This window comes from Hemicordylus capensis, chromosome 1 (assembly GCF_027244095.1).
Source record: "Hemicordylus capensis ecotype Gifberg chromosome 1, rHemCap1.1.pri, whole genome shotgun sequence".
Lineage (NCBI taxonomy): Eukaryota > Metazoa > Chordata > Lepidosauria > Squamata > Cordylidae > Hemicordylus > Hemicordylus capensis.
This window is the reverse complement of record NC_069657.1, coordinates 22,342,551-22,359,070: the sequence shown is the minus strand read 5'-3', so window position 1 is coordinate 22,359,070 and position 16,520 is coordinate 22,342,551.

The window sequence follows — 16,520 nt, the reverse complement described above, 5'->3', positions numbered from 1 at the left end:
GTTATGAGTCTGCCCAAGCTGTCTAATTCATGGGTGTGATTATTTAAACTTTTTTTTTCTTTTTGGAAATCACTCTGTGGATTTATAGCTTCTCCGCTGAAGTTTCAAATTCACCTTTTGAAATGAAGCCATGATGGGGGGGAAGGTATCCATCAGTAACAGGATTAGTATATGACACTGCTTACCCCATCATAGTCTTATGCATAAATAATAATACTTAGCATTATATCACACATGGTTGAACATGGACACTCTGAAATCAACACTGTAGCCACAGTGGTCCAGACTAATCTGTCCAAGGGCATTTCACAAGACCAGTTTATACATCCAGGAACTGTTGCATGTTGGAATTATCTTCTATAGGGAGAGATGGAGATCAATGGCTGAGTTGGGCCTCCATCCAGGCAGGGATCCAGATGTTAGCAGGGGTTGTGGGAGGGACACAGACCACGAACAGCTTCCAGGGAAGCAAGACAATAAAGGGGTCAGGACCTTGGTTACCTCTGAGCAGGCAAACAAGAGAGCTGGGCACAACAAGGTAAGAGGAACGTTGATCCAGCAGATGTTTGGAGATGACTGACAGTTTAAATAGCTGTGGCCCAGGTAGATTGGATTTGCCCTGGTTCTTCTCTTGCCTAGTTTTGTAAGTTGTCACTCTGGTGGTGCTGTGGGACCCGTACTTGGACTGGCAGGTCCTCGAGGCACTTTTTGGAGTTGGAGGATGGCCATGTCCTTGGGTGATGGGGTGTGTGTGTGCTGGCTTTGGGTCCTTTGTTTTCCCTAGTATGGGGAATCCCCGTGGCATGGGGTTGCCCAGGATCTGAACCATAGCGTTTTCCCATGCTGTTTCATCTTCTGAACTGTCTGCCAATGGGTGGGGAGTGGTTTCCAGACACAGGGTTATGATGGTGGGGTGGACTTCCCTGCACAAAGAAAAAAAGAATTTCCTAGAGAGGCTAGGCCAAACCTTTCTCCTTGACATAGTGTTGGTGTTGTTGATGGTGGTGTGTGTGTGAACATTCAAACAAGTATTCCCTTGTACCTATGACCTGAGGTGATACAGTCTAGGAACTGCTGTACCACCAGTTTTCATTGAAGAGATAAACTGGCCCACTGACATAAATAGCCAAACAAGACTATTTATGTGATGGCTTTGGACAGAACTCTTATGCTGTAACCCCTGCTAACTGAGGAAGAGGCACCTTTTAAATAATGAATCTCTTCTATTTAGCAGAAGGGAGAGCAACAGGCTTGGACAGACTTCAGCACAGCATTCCTCCAGTGGTTGTTGATGGTGTGTACCTTATGATTCTTTTTAGATTGTGAGTCCTTTTAGGTCAGGAGCTCACAATCAAAAATAAACCATCTTATTTATTTATATTTCAAAAACGCTTTGAGACTTTCTGTTGAAAAGTGGTATCTAAATGTTCATAATAGTAGTAATGTACTCAAAGTTGGCACAAGATATTAGGGTGCTTAGACAGAACCTCTAAATAAGGCCCCATATTAGTAAAAATATAATCATGAACTAAATAATTGTTATTTTGCTTTGTGGCTCTGAAAATCTGCAGCCTAAGGCAAGCTGTGTTGCCCTGTTGAATGGTGGGGCTGGCCCTGCTAAGCCATTTTTCCTTACCTAACAGGAACACAGGAACATAGGAAGCTGTCATATACTGAGTCAGACCATTGGTCCATCTAATTCAGTATTATCTACACTGACTGGCAGCGGGTCCTCCAAGGCTGCAGCCAGGAGTATCTCTCTCTCAGCCCTATCTTGGAGATGCCTGGGAGGGAACATAGAACTTTCTGCATGCAAGAATGCAGGTGCTCTTCCCAGAGCAATCCCATCCCCTAAGGGGAATATCTTACAGTACTCATATGTGTAGTTTCCCATTCAAGTGAAAACCAGAGCAGATCCTTCTTAGCAAAGGGGACAATTCATGCTTGCTACCACAAGACCAGCCTCCCTCCCTAGACCTCATCCTATCAACACAATTTTAACTTCTGTGAATATCCTGTTTTAAACTGCATATATTAGGGATGTGCAAATTGATTATTTATTTATTATGTCTCTGTGCAAACTGCCCTGAGCCATTTTTACAGAAATCAAATGAATGAATGAATGATTCGGGTACAAATTGATTTGTACCCGAATCTAGCTGATTTGGGTGATTTGGAGACAGAACAAATCACTCCTGTGGTCCATTGGCGAGATTCGGGTCCAAATTGAATTGTGCCAGATTCAATTTGAATTGATTTGAGTTTCAGATTCCTCTTATGAATTTCCCTAGATTCCCGGCTTTCATTTTTTTAAAAAAAAGCTAAGCTCTAGCCCTTATAGAAGTGGAGTTATGGAGCAAAATGTGTGGTCACTATTTTTCAAGTGTTTGGATTCTTTGGTGTATAACAACTTTTCCTCAATGAATCCTTATGACAATTTATTACACACCTTCATTTCTTCTATTCATTTTGACTGTCTTTGGACAGTGCCTGTCAACTGCCATGTGCCAACTACACCCACTCCCACCCACAAGGTAATGAGGTACTATTCAATTTATGTTCTAGGAATTGTTTCAAGTGTTAATACTCTTTGGTGTCTAATAACCTTTTCTCAAAATGAATCCTCATAATGATCAAAACAGTGGTACATCTGCTGGTAACCTCCAGACTGGGTTACTGCAATGCGCTCTATGTGGGGCTGCCCTTGTATGTAGTCCAGAAACTAAAGTTGGTCCAGAATGCGGCAGCCAGGTTGGTCTCTGGGTCATCTCAGAGAGACCATAGTACTCCCGTATTGAAGGAGCTACACTGGCTGCCAATATGTTTCCGGGAAAAATATGAGGTGTTGGTTATAACCTATAAGGCCCTAAACACTTTGGGCCCTGGGTATTTAAGAGAATGTCTTCGTCATGGACCCCACTGCCCACTGAGATAATCAGGAGAAGTCCGTCTGCTTTTGCCACCGGTTCGTCTGGCGGCTACTCAGGGACAGGCCTTCTCCGTTGCTGCCCCGAGGTTGCTGTTTTAAAATATTGTTTTAAATTTTTTTAATTGTAATGTTTTAAACTTTTGTTTTTGTTTTAACTAATGTTTTACTTTTTCTGTTTTTATTTTGTTGTAAACCACCCAGAAATGTAAGTTTGGGGCAGTATAAAAATATGTTAAATAAATAAATTCCTTTGAGGATTCATTACACACCAAAGAGTCTAAACACCTCAAAAATTCCTAAAATATAAACTGAATACCCAGTGGCTTGCGGGTAGGGAGGTAGTTGGCACATAGGATACCCCTAATTCTCCACACCCACCTGCAAAGCAGTGGGGTCAAAATGAACAGAAGAAATGAAGGTATGCAATGAAGACACTAAAGAATCTAAAAAAGTAAAAATTCCTAAAAAATAAACTGAGTACCCCAGTCCGTGTGTGTGTGTGTGTGGGGGGTAGTTTACACATGGCAGTTGACAGTTGGCACTGTCCAATGACAGTCAAAATGAATAGAAGAAATGAAGGTGTATAATGAATCCTCACAGGGAATCCTCATAGGGATTCATTATGAGGAAAAGTTATTAGACACCAAAAAATCAATATTCCTAAAAAATAAACTGAGTACCCTACTGCCTTGCAGGTAGGGGGTGTAGTTAGCACTTGGCAGTTGACAGTTGGCACTGTCCAATGCCAGTCAAAATAAACATAAGAAATGAAGGTGTGCAATGAATCTTTACAGGGATTCATTATGAGGAAAAGTTATTATACACCAAAGTATCTAAACCCTTGAAAAATAGTGATCACACATTTTGCTCCATAACTCCACATCTACAAGGGTTAGAGCTTAGCTTTTTTTTTTTTTTTGCTTTTTTTAAAATGAAAGCTGGGGATCCATATTAGGGGTAGGATAGGGTGACTTCAAATTCCCATTATTTCCTATGGTGGAAATATACAAAATCAGTTAAAAAAAGATAAAATATCCACCAAGTGCTCCACTGCCTTGAAATTTGGGTGGTAGGTGGCACCTTTGGGGACCTACCCACCACCCAAATTTGGTAACCCTAGGATGTTTATAAGTGGTCTGAATCAATCTGAATCCAAATAAAACTAAATCCAACTTGAATCTGGGGTGATTCAGGGGGACAGATTTGGACACAAAACTAATCAGGGGTGATTCAATTTGGGCACAAATGGAATTTAAAAAATTGATTCGTGCACATTCCTAGCATATATTGCCTTCTAGATCAGAGATTCTCAATGTTGGGTCCCCAGATGTTACTGGACTTCAGCTCCCATAATCCCCAGACCTAGTGACCTTTGGTTGGGGATTATGGGCATTGAAGTCCAATAACATCTGGGGACTCAACATTGAGAATCCCTGTTCTCGATTCATTTCTGAGCTCTATTCAAGGTGCTGATTTGTACCCTAAAAAGCCCTACGATGTGGCTTGGCATCAGGATATGTCAAGGACTGTCTTATCCTGTATGAACCTGCATGAAAGCTAAATCTGCTTCAGAGGCTCTCCTTGGGTGCTGATGCCAGGAGAAATCAGGCGCATGACAGCTGTGGAGGGGATATTTTCACCAGGACACTTTGCTTCATAGAATGCTTTTCCATGACAATGCCTTCCCCTCATGCTGCTCTCATTCTGTCGACAAGTTAAAAATTCCCTAAGGCTTTTAGTGGCTCTGACTGGAGAGTTTATTGCTGCTTATATTGGTTTTATTGATCCCCCTCTGTTTTTAATGATTTGTATTCTTTTAGTTGATGTTCTGCTGCTCTGTTTGCTGTGTTATGATATACTGTTATTTTATTTTTGTAAGCCTCTGTGTGTGTGTGTTTGTGTAAACCTATTTATAGATATAAGGCATACAACTATAGTATAGTTCTTTTGATTGATTGATTGATTGATTGATTTGTTTGATTTATATACCACTTTTCATTAAAATAATCACAATGGTTTACAATATAATTAAAATAATGCATAATTAAAATACAAAGGTACAGATAATCTCAAAGCACTTTACAATATCATTAATAATTTATATTCATAGTTTATAGTTTTAAAGCTTTGATTTTAGAGTTTTTATTGTATTATTGTTTTAATGATGTTAATGTTTTAATTGGTTTTATGTTGTGAACCACCCAGGAACTTTTTTGTATGGGGCGGTATATAAATGTACTAAATAAATAATAAGTAAATAAAATTAAAACAATCTATATCTATATATTTAATTCTCTTGGGACCATGCATGCCCAGGATTTGGTGGCGGAACTCTCGTGACACGCTGCGAGAGTTCGGGACTGAAGGAAACATCAGTTGGGGGTTGGAGGAGCCCGGAGGAGGAGGCCGAGGGGGTGCCACTCTGGTGGCTGGGGGCAGCTAGTGAGGGGTGGCGAGAGGAGACGAGGCAGCGGGCGGCTGAACCACACTGCCGAGAGGAGCCCAGCTGGGTGGGCGGCAGTGGCAGCGGGCTCCCGAAAATGGCTGGGCGGAGGCTGGCGCAGCCACTGGGGCTGTTGTGGCAGACATGGGGGCTGGGAGGGGGGAGAGTGGTGGAGGAGGAGGTAGGCCCTGGCAAAGGAGGCAGCCAGCGGGTGAAAATGACAGGGAATAGATTGGGGCGGGCGGGTGGGAGGGGGGAAGTGGTGATGAGAGACTAGCGGCGCAGATGCTGTGTGCCGGTTCAGCTAGTATATATATATTTCTCTAAAGTGTTCCCGTTGCTAATCCCATGTGTTGCAGCTCTCATGAGAGTTAGTGAGCGAGCTGCCAGCAGGGGGGGAGGAAAGCAGCAGCACCAGCAGACAGGCTCGCAGGCAAGGGGGAAAAGAAAGTGGTGGCAGTGGATGGGCAGGCGGGGAATGAAAACAGTGGAGGGGGGGCTGAGAACAGAGGGGAAACTGAGAGGGAGGGGGGAAGGAGTGGGGAGAACTAGAGGTGCAGATGCTCTGTGCCCAGCCCAGCTAATACATACTTAAAATACAAGATGATTGCAATGCAGTTCACAATATAATTAAAACAATGCATAATTAAAATACAAAAGTACAGATAATATACATGTAGAGCACATTGTAATAGTCAAGCCTAGAGGTTACCAGCTAATGTACCACTGTTTTGAGGTCATCCTCTTCAAGGAATGTGCATAGCTGTTAAATCAGCTGAAGCGGAGAGAAAGTACTCCTGGCCATGGCTTCCACCTGAGATACCAGGGTGAGGCCTGGGTCCAGGAGTACCCCCAAGCTGTGCACCTGCTCCTTCTGGGGTGGTGGTGGCAACCCCATCCAGCACATGAAGATCTAAATGATCCTTCAGATTCTGAGCCCCTACAATGAGCACCTCTGCCTTGCTTGGCAGATAATTTGTTATCCCTCATCCAGCCCATTACTGCCTGTAGGCAGGCATTTAGAGAATGAGTCTCATTTCCTGAGGATGAAGATGAAAAGGAGAAGTAGATTTGGGTGTCATCAGCATACTGATAACACCCAGCACCAAACCTCCTGATGACCTCACCCAGTGGTTTCATGTAGATATTAAAAAGCATTGGTGACAGGATGGAGCCCTGAGGGACTCCATATAACAATAGCCAAAGTAATCCAGACTAATCTGTCCACATGCATTTCACAAAAACAGCCAGTACATTAAATATCTCACATTTAATCACTCATCCAAAGGCAAACCAGGGCAGACTCTGCTTAACAAAGAGGACAGTTCATGCTTGCGACCACGAGAGCAGCTCTTCTCTCCATAGGAAGCTGCTTTATACCAAGTGAGGCCATTGGTGCATCTAGCTCAGTATTGTCTACACTGATTGGCAACAGCTCTCCAAAGTTTCAGCAAACTCTCCCAGGCCTACTGGATATGCTAGGAATTCAGCCTGAGACCTTCTGATGCAAACATATGTTATAGGTCTCATCCCCTAATGGGAACATCTTACAGCAGTCAACTGTTGCATCTCTGGAATTGATGCCAGAGAGGGAACTTGGAATCTTCTGCATGCAAGCATGCAGATGTTCTTCCCAGGGCGGCCCCATCCCCCTAAGGGCGATATATGGAGGGCAGGATATGGAGGGCAGGATAAGGGCAGGATATGGAGGTTGCAGAGGGGAACCTCTGGCAATTTTCGAAAAACACCTGAAAACCCATCTTTTCGCCCAAGTTTTCTCAGCTTCCTAAAATTTTTGGGTTTTAATCTCTGGTTTATTTTAAAATTGTTTTTAAGTTTTTTGTATATGTTTTTAACTGGTTTTATGCTATTGTTAACCACCCAGAGACAAAAGTTTGGGGCGGTGTACAAATTTGATAGATAGATAGATAAATAAATAAATAAATATATCTTTCAGTGCTCACATGCAGTCTCCCATTCAAATGCAAACCAGGACAGACCCTGCTTAGCAAAGGGGACGATGAATGCTTGCTACCACAAGACAATCTCTCCTCCCACAATGATGTCCAGCATTATCTGGGGAACCAAGATCAGGAACTCCTGGGCTCATGGATCTGACACTTATCAGCACTCTCCCCAAGCTAGAACTCCAAACATAGGATGGGTAAAAAACATGTATGTGCTTGTAGTGCATATACAGTAGGTGATCACCAGCTACATTTCTTTCCAGGGCAGGATGACACTTTGCCCCCACCTCTGCAGGTGGCAATTATGAAATCATCCGTAGCTTCTCTATTATGGTTCACTCATTGTCTCCTTGGTGAAGGTGAAAAACGCAGTGGTGGGAGCAGGGGCGGAGCTACCATTGGGCCAACGGGATCAAAGAACCCGGGCCGGTGGCCAATCAGGAGCCGCGAGAGCAGCCCCGACACGCCCCCCGCGTCTGACGTCAGACGCAGGGGCGGTAGTTTAGCTCCCGAGCGGGGGCCGCGTGGCCCCTTCGGGAGCTAAACAAAGGCTGGCGCTGCATTTGCAGTGCCAGCCAGGAGCGGCTCTTCCCTGCAAAGAGAGGCTCTTCGCAGCGCCAGCCTAACTAGCTCCTGAAGGGGCTGCATGGAAGGCGCCCGCATTTGCAACGCAGCCCAGAAGTGGCTCTTCCCTGCAAGGAAGAGCCGCTCCTGGGCTGCGCTGCGAACGCAGCACCAGGCTTCGTCTAACTGCCAAAGGGGCCGCGTGGCCCCTTCAGCAGTTAAACTGTTGCAGTGTGGCTATCCCCTGCGTCTGATGTCAGACGCAGGGGGTGGGGCTATCGGGGAGCCCGCCGTGGCCGCAAACGGGCCGCCAGCGGGCTAGCTACACCCCTGGGTGGGAGGATGCAGGAGAACAAGAAGCATCTCATAGTGGCAGCTTGGTTCTCTTCATCCTTCCCCACGAACAGATGGGATAAGCATGGCAAAGCAGCTGTGCTCCTTTTACATATACAAATGCATGGTAAGGCTGCCCGGTAAGAAGTATCTATCTGTTCTAAAACAGGAATCTGTAACAGCTGGAGGTGGTTTGAAACCAAGTGATCCAGCAGATGAAGCAAGTATTTCAGCATCTCTACAGACCAAATTGTTTTGCTTGCTTGCTTTGTATAGGACAGCTTCCCATGTCCCTATGTAATTCTAGAGATGGTAGGGGGAAAGATACCACATTGCCTAGAGAAGGATATTCACCCTGGAAATAGACCAGTTCAGGGGCACAGTCACCATTGACTGAACAGGTCCGAAGAACCCGGGCCGCCATGGCCCTAGGACTGCTCCTGGCACCACAGCTCCGTTCGTGAGAAGCTTCAGCCAGCGCTGGGTTAACAGCCTGGCTGGGGATGCATCTCTCTGCCTTTCCAAGCAGGAAAACGTGCTCCCAGCCACGCTGATAACCTGGTGCTGGCCACTGAAGTGGTTTGCCAACAGGGCCACATGACCCCATTTCTGCATTTCACCACACCTCTGTGTCTGATGTCAGATGTAGGGGGTGGTTGGATGGTGGGGCTGGGTGGAAGAGGTGGGTGGTGGGGCTGTGACGGTGGGGCCACTGGTGGCCTCGCTACACCACTGGGCCAGTTTGAACAGGAAACTACAGACAAATGGACAACAATAAGAGAACTGTTGTTTAGGGAATCATCTGGAAAAGCTAAAAATAAAAAAAAGATTCTGCCAAGTTTGTGACACAAGATAAGGAATGATGCAAGGTAAGGAACATAACCTGTTGCACTGTTACAGAAAAGGGGAAGTGGAAAACTTCAGATATTGACATCACTCACACAGAGGAAAGTGCTTTATTGCTAAAAGAAACAGCCATTTGGTTTCTTTCTTACAGCACGAGAGGCAACACCACCACAACATGCTTTACAATTGTTTGGCTAGAAATGCATGGTTTTCAACCAGTTTAAGAAAGCAACAAACCCATCACAAAATGTCTGATGGTAAGCATTGTTGCACTGTTTCAGGAAGGAGGAAGTGTAAAAGATCACAGGTGGTTACCACCAACATGGAGGTAAGTGCTTAAGAGCTCAGTCCTTTCTTGCCAAAGAAAATGACTGCTTGGTTTCTTTTCTGGTCCACTGGCCAAAGCAATCTACCTTGGTTAAATGTTATCTGACCATTTATCTATATATAAGAGGCTAAGGACATACATAGCAAGCCCCGCCCCCACTGCAGCCGCAACCAATGAAAATGAGGGGGATATTTATTTATTTATTTAACATATTTATATACCGCCAAAAACACAAGTCTCGGGGTGGTTTACAATACAGGGTAGTTTACAACATTGGAGACAATATGGAGCCCTGAGGGACACCATACGAATGTTCAGATTTTGAAGAACAGTTTCCAAGAGACACCAATTGGAATCTGTCCGTGAGGTAGGAGCGGAACCACTGCAAAATAGTGCCTCCCACCCGCAATCCCCTCAGACATTCCAGAAGATACTATGGTCAATAGTATCGAAAACCACTGAGACACTCCCTCTGTCAATTCCCAACTGGAGATCATACACCAGGCCAACCAAGGCAGTCACCACCCCCATAGCCTGCCCGAAAGCCAGTTTGAAATGGGTCTAGATGATCAGTTTCCTCCAAGACCGCCTGGAGCTGGGAGGCCACCACCTTCTCAATCACCTTGCCCAGCCGTGGAAGGTTGGAGACAGGCCTGTAGTTGCTCAACTCTGAGGGATCCAAGGCAGGCTTCTTCAAAAGCGGTCTAATGATTGCCTCCTTAAGACAACGAGGCATCCTACCCTCCCTCAGAGAACCATTTATAATCAAGGATCAAGAGCACAGGTGGTAGGCTGCATCATTCCAAACAACTTGTCCACGTCCTCAGGAGTCCCAAACGAATTGATCCAGAGCCATCACATAAGAGCTGCTGGACATCTCGGCATCAGACTCTGTAACAATTGTGGACCTTCAATCCAGTGTTCCCTCTAAGGTGTGCCCACATGCCTGCGCTCACAATGTTTTGATGTCCACTCAGTTAATTTTAGATCCCGCTCAGATTGAATCAGGAAGGCCCCATTCTGAATGCACATACGCACACACTGCCTTGATACTCCTGCCCTTAACAAAACTCATTCCACACACAGATGAAAGAAATTAGAGAGAACACTGCTTGAATCCACAAAAAACTCATTAAAAATGTCACAGCGAGTAATTGTTGGTTCCAAGTACTGATTCAAGGGGGAAGGGGACGCACATTAGCTCCTTCACAACCCTGAAGGGGTTTATGTAGGAACACTGTGTGAAATTTCATAGCTTTTTGCCCAGCCACTCAAGAGATTGATATTTTTGAGTTTATTATTGATCCCTATGAGGGAATTATTTTATTTTATTTTATTTTAATTAATTAATTAAACTTCTATACTGCCCAAACTTTCGTCTCTGGGCGGTTTATTATGATTAAGTTGGAACTTATGATTTAGTTGGAAATTTGGTCCAGCTCCCCCTAGTGGTGGCCTGTGTTCATTGCTCAATATTTGCTCAATTATAGATCCACCCCACCAGAAGGGATTGGGCCCCCACTCTCCGAGTAAGGTCATTTGTCCAAGAAGTCTAACTTTTCAATCACTGGCTGCAGTGGTGCTTGGGAACCTCCACCCAGGCCAGTGTGTCCCTGAGGGATGAAAGCAGGGCCATGTCCCAGGTTGGGGGTCCGGGGGGCTGGTTCTACTAACCCTGGTTCTCCTACCATGGGGGGTCCTGTAGATATGAGGGCATAAAGGAACTGGGTGAAAGGGTCTTCCCACCCTTTCTCATTCTTTCAACTGTCTGCTGCATCGCTCAAGTGTGGGTTCTTGAACCAAGGGTCAAGAAAAATATATATAATCTCAGAAGGACCTAGAAACATTGTAGACTAATAACCAGAGTTATTTTATGCATTCTTTCTTCCTTTATATTGAACTACACAATCTTCACCCATGTGTTCATTTTTTCCATTTCTTTTAGCAGATTTGGTGTGATCTTAGGAAAATAAGGATTAACCAGTCTGCAATTCTGGAAAGAGCACAAACATTTATAGAGAATGTACTAAGACTGGTACTGGGACAGTGAGGGGGCAGAACTGAAACAGAATGAAATGCGACAAGAATGTTGCTGTAGACACTCCTGGCGAGAGGCCTGCTCTCCCAGAGATCCTTGCAACCCCCACCCCCACCCCCTGCCCATACTGCTACCACAGTATTGCTTGGTTAGGTTAGGTAGAGAAGATAGGTGTGGGGGAAGAAGTCATTAAAGATGCCAAGTGATTGCAGTGAGCTTTGAAATACTGCAGGGAACTCATCAAAGCTAGCTATAAATACTCTTTGAAATTACCATAAGCTGTCTGCAGCTGAAGCAGAGAAACCTCAGGCAACTGGTCACTCATTCACTCAGGCTGAACTCATACCTCTCCCTCTCTTCAGGAGAAAACTTCATAGCGTTTCATAGCTGCCAACTTTCTCTGGCCGTAATAAGAATATCCAAGGGCAAGCTTTAACCTGGTCAGTTTCCATCAGTGGAGAGTAAAGGTAAAGTGTGCCGTCAAGTCGATTTCGACTCCTGGCGCCCATTGAGCCCTGTGTTTGTCTTTGGTAGAATACAGGAGGGGTTTACCATTGCCTCCTCCCGCACAGTATGAGATGATGCCTTTCAGCATCTTCCTATAGCGCTGCTGCCCAATATAGTATCAGTGGGGATTTGAACTGGCAACCTTCTCAAGCATTTCAAGTCAAGCATTTCCTCGCTGCGCCAATGAGCATGAGGGAACAGTCAAGTAACCAGGCTGGCAGGGCTAATCTTGACAGTAGTTTCCCCACTCGTAAACACTGGGGTTCTTAAACGTGGGCTCACAGATGTTGTTGGACTGTAACGCCCACCATCCCCAGCCACGGCGTTGTAGTCCAACAACATCTGTGGGCCCAGGTCTGAGAAGCCCTGCATCAGCCAAACATGCCCCTCCAAAGGGTTTGTTTCCAGTCAGCTGCCAAACCTCAGCTGTCAGTGTCTTTTGCTGGCTTCTGTTGCACCTGACACAAACCTTTCTCCTTCCTCTCATTATAGCTCATTAATTTAATTTTAATTTTATGGCTGACTTTAAATTGTTGCATTGTTTTAACTTTTTATATGTGTTTTAATTGTTTTATGTTAACCGCCCAGAGACGAAAGTTTGGGCGGTATGGAAGTTTAATAAAGAAAGAAAGAAAGAAAAGAAAAGAAAAGAAAAGCAGTAGCCTTCTGCTACCAGTGTGGGTTCAATATACCTTCCACACAGGAGCATCCTCATTACAGCATGATCTCCCTCCTTTATTCATGCCCCTCAGTGCTGGGACACACAGTTTTAATGCCAGGACTGCTCTGTCTACATCAGGTATTGCCTACATCCACAGGTTTTGGACTACAACTCTCATTATTCCCCAATCAGAATGACCAGCAGCCAGGGACGATGGGAGTTGTAGTCCAATATCTGCAAGAGGGCCCTAGTTTGAGAGCTGACATGATCAGAGAGTGTGTTCTTGAGTAATACGTTGTGCAAGATTCTTAGAAGCTACAGTTAATTAACAGCAACATAGTAGAAAGGTAGCCATATACATGGTCTGTTGATTCAGAGTTATGAGAGGGGGTACTGTGCATCTCTTAAACTCCCCCCCCCCTTTAAGTTTAACTGGATATTTATTTATTTATTTATTTAAAACATATTTTTATACCGCCCAAAACTCACATCTCTGGGTGGTTTACAACAAGCAAACAAACAAAAAGTTAAAACATTAGTTAAAATAAATGACAACAGAAAACTTAAAACAGTAGTTAACACAAACTAAATGATATAGTAAAAGTTAAAACATAACAATTCAAAAATTTCAAACAACATTTTAAAACAGTGTTAAAACTGTTAAAAACAATATGCTCTCTAAAGGAAACGGTAGTATCCAAAACCATGATCATCAAAATGGAAACAAAGGTGAAAACTTGGGGGAGGGACAGAGGAAGAAGGGATGTATAGATACAGTAAAGTGATCCGATTCATGGCTGCCCATAGGGAAGAGAACACAAAGTCCACTGCAAGGTTACACACACAGAGCCCTTTCTCACAACCAGCAAGAAGGGCTGGAAGGCTGGTGGTGGGGAAGGCTGCTGAAACTTACCCTCTCTGCAGACAACTGCTCCTCTATTGCTGGGCATGCTCACTGCATACCCTGATGATCCTCTGCTGCTCCCGGCGGCGCAGAGGGTCAGGCCCTGGGACATGTTGCCCCGGCCCCTAGAAATCCCAGAATGCACCATGCAAGTGCATGGTGCATTGTGGGGAGCCCTGCAGTGCTGGCTAAAAGCAGCCAGCACGGCACACGATTTAAAAGACGGGGCTAAGGAACTGCTTGCTCCCTTAATCTCGTTTAAGAGGCTAGTTCCGTAGGCGGGTTTGCTGCTGCGGCACTGCCAGCAGCCGGTCGGCTCCTGAGGGTTCACACATGCAGCTAAGAGCGGGTTTGGCAGCCTTGGCTGCACGTGTGAACAGCCTCACACTGGGTTTCTTCCTCAGAACAATCAAAATGACCCTGTATCCATCGAAACAACATTATTCTGGTAACCTGGGCTGTTAAGGCAACCTTGAGTCCTACACCTCCAGATTCTGAAAATGTCCAGTCTTTACTTTTCTTTGACAGCCTTCTCAGGGCCAGCCTGCTCCCTGATAGCCCATCTCTGTTCCTGACCTTCTGCATTTAGCATTCCAGCGCGTAGTAAGGCTTGGAATCTGTTCATGGTGTTTGGCAGAACTTCTGGTTTCTTTGCCTCAGCATGCTGGCAGCTGTTTTTATAACCAAGCAGCTATGCCAGCAGTGTTTGCTCCCTTGCCTGACTGCCTCTGCTGAGCGGCCAAAGGGCAGGCAGTGAGGAACAATGAACCTACTGGTGGCCACCACAACTGAGGAGACGAGTTCATCTAGTGCAGGTACCACTCAGCTGCACTCCTACTAGAAGCTTTTACACAGGGCCAAGTTCACGAAATCAGGAGAACCAGACTCTCCAACCCCAGATTGCTACTTATCGGTAGCAGATGTTAAATGCACACCATTCTCCTCCAACAGTATTGGAGATAACAAGTATTGCAGCAAGCATGGTCACATGGGCTTCTGTCAGGGTAGCCACCTAGCCAATATTGTATTGCTCCAACCAATTGAATTACGATCTGTCAGATAACTAGAACTGGGGGGCTGAATAGCCAGCAAAAAAACAGATTTGTCCTTGGCTCCACCCCGATGCAACCTGGCTCCACCCTAATTGGCTCCACCTTGGCTCCACCTGCACCTTGGCTCCATCCTAATTGCAAGCTTTCATGCCAGCTCTACTTACCCTGGCTTTGACCCCTTGCACTGCTTGGTATTTGGGAAATCAAAAGCTGGTAATCATATCTGCTCTTGTGCATTCCTGGTCAATATTTTATGAGCTAATGCAGCAGAACTCATTATCCACGAGGATTCTGCTCTTGGCTAGAACCGCAGATAACGAGGCACTGAGGTAATGGGAATTGGGGATTAGATTCCTTTGAGTCGGAAAAAGGGCAAAACCAGCTAAAAATGGAAGAAAAAGGAGGAATAAGGGGCCGTAATGTGCTCTGCGGGTCTCCAGCTGTCCAGCAATTGTCTCCCAAGCAGCCAATTTTCTGTGAGAAATCCCAGAAATCTCTTCCCCACAAAAGGGCTCCTTTCAACAAAATGGCGGCCAGAAATTACCTTGGGGGTCATTTCCAGCCACCTAGGAATTGTGGATACATGGATATTAATCCTTTATTTAACCGTGTATACCAAGGTCAAGTGTCTAGTGCCCAACTGCGGATACGTTAAACTGCTGTTGTTGGGCTCACAAATAGTGAGGTCTGCCTGTATATTTTTATGAATCTAGATAATGAAGGATTTTTGACCTGCCTTTCAGCCCTAAAAAGGCCAAATCTTTATAGTGCTGGTTTTTTACTTTTAAAGCCTTTAATGGTCTGGGGCCAGGATATTCTGAGAGCCACTATCTCCCACATAAACATCTCCAAATCCCAGTCCTCTGTCCCATCACCACCAGATGTTTGGTGGGTAGATAAGAGAGAGACAGCCTTTTCTACAGGTGAAACTCGGAAAATTAGAATATCGTGCAAAAGTCCATTAATTTCAGTAATGCAAATTAAAAGGTGAAACTGATATATGAGACAGATGCATTACATGCAAAGCGAGATAAGTCAAGCTTTAATTTGTTATAATTGTGATGATCATGGCGTACAGCTCATGAAAACCCCAAATCCACAATCTCAGAAAATTAGACTATTACATGGAACCAAGAAGACAAGGATTGAAGAATAGAAGAATATCGGACCTCTGAAAAGTATAAGCATGCATATGTATTCAGTACTTGGTTTGGGCCCCTTTTGCAGCAATTACTGCCTCAATGCGGCGTGGCATGGATGCTATCAGCCTGTGGCACTGATGAGGTATTATGGAAGACCAGGATGCTTCATTAGCGGCCTTCAGCAATTCTGCATTGTTTGGTCTCATGTCTCTCATCCTTCTCTTGGCAATGCCCCATAGATTCTCTATGGGGTCAGGTCAGGCGAGTTTGCTGGCCAATCAAGCACAGTACACTGTATACTTTTCAGAGGTCCGATATTGTTCTATTCTTCAATCCTTGTCTTCTTGGTTCCATGTAATATTCTAATTTTCTGAGATTGTGGATTTGGGGTTTTCATGAGTTGTACGCCATGATCATCACATTTATAACAAATTAAGGCTTGACTTATCTCGCTTTGCATGTAATGCATCTGTCTCATATATCAGTTTCACCTTTTAATTTGCATTACTGAAATTAATGGACTTTTGCACGATATTCTAATTTTCCGAGTTTCACCTGTACAGTGGCACCCAACCCATGAAATGCCCTCATGAGGAAGACCTACTTGACCCCAACACTAGCTGCTTTTTGCAGGGCTCGTTCAAACAGGCATTTGGGTGCTGAGCTGAATATGATTTCTTTTGATATGCCTGATGTGGCAATTTGTTTAAAATCATTATTTTTTAATGATTTTTTTAAAAAATCAGATACATGATAATCACATTTGAGAAGAATATAAAAAAGCAATATACAGGGGGAAACACAAG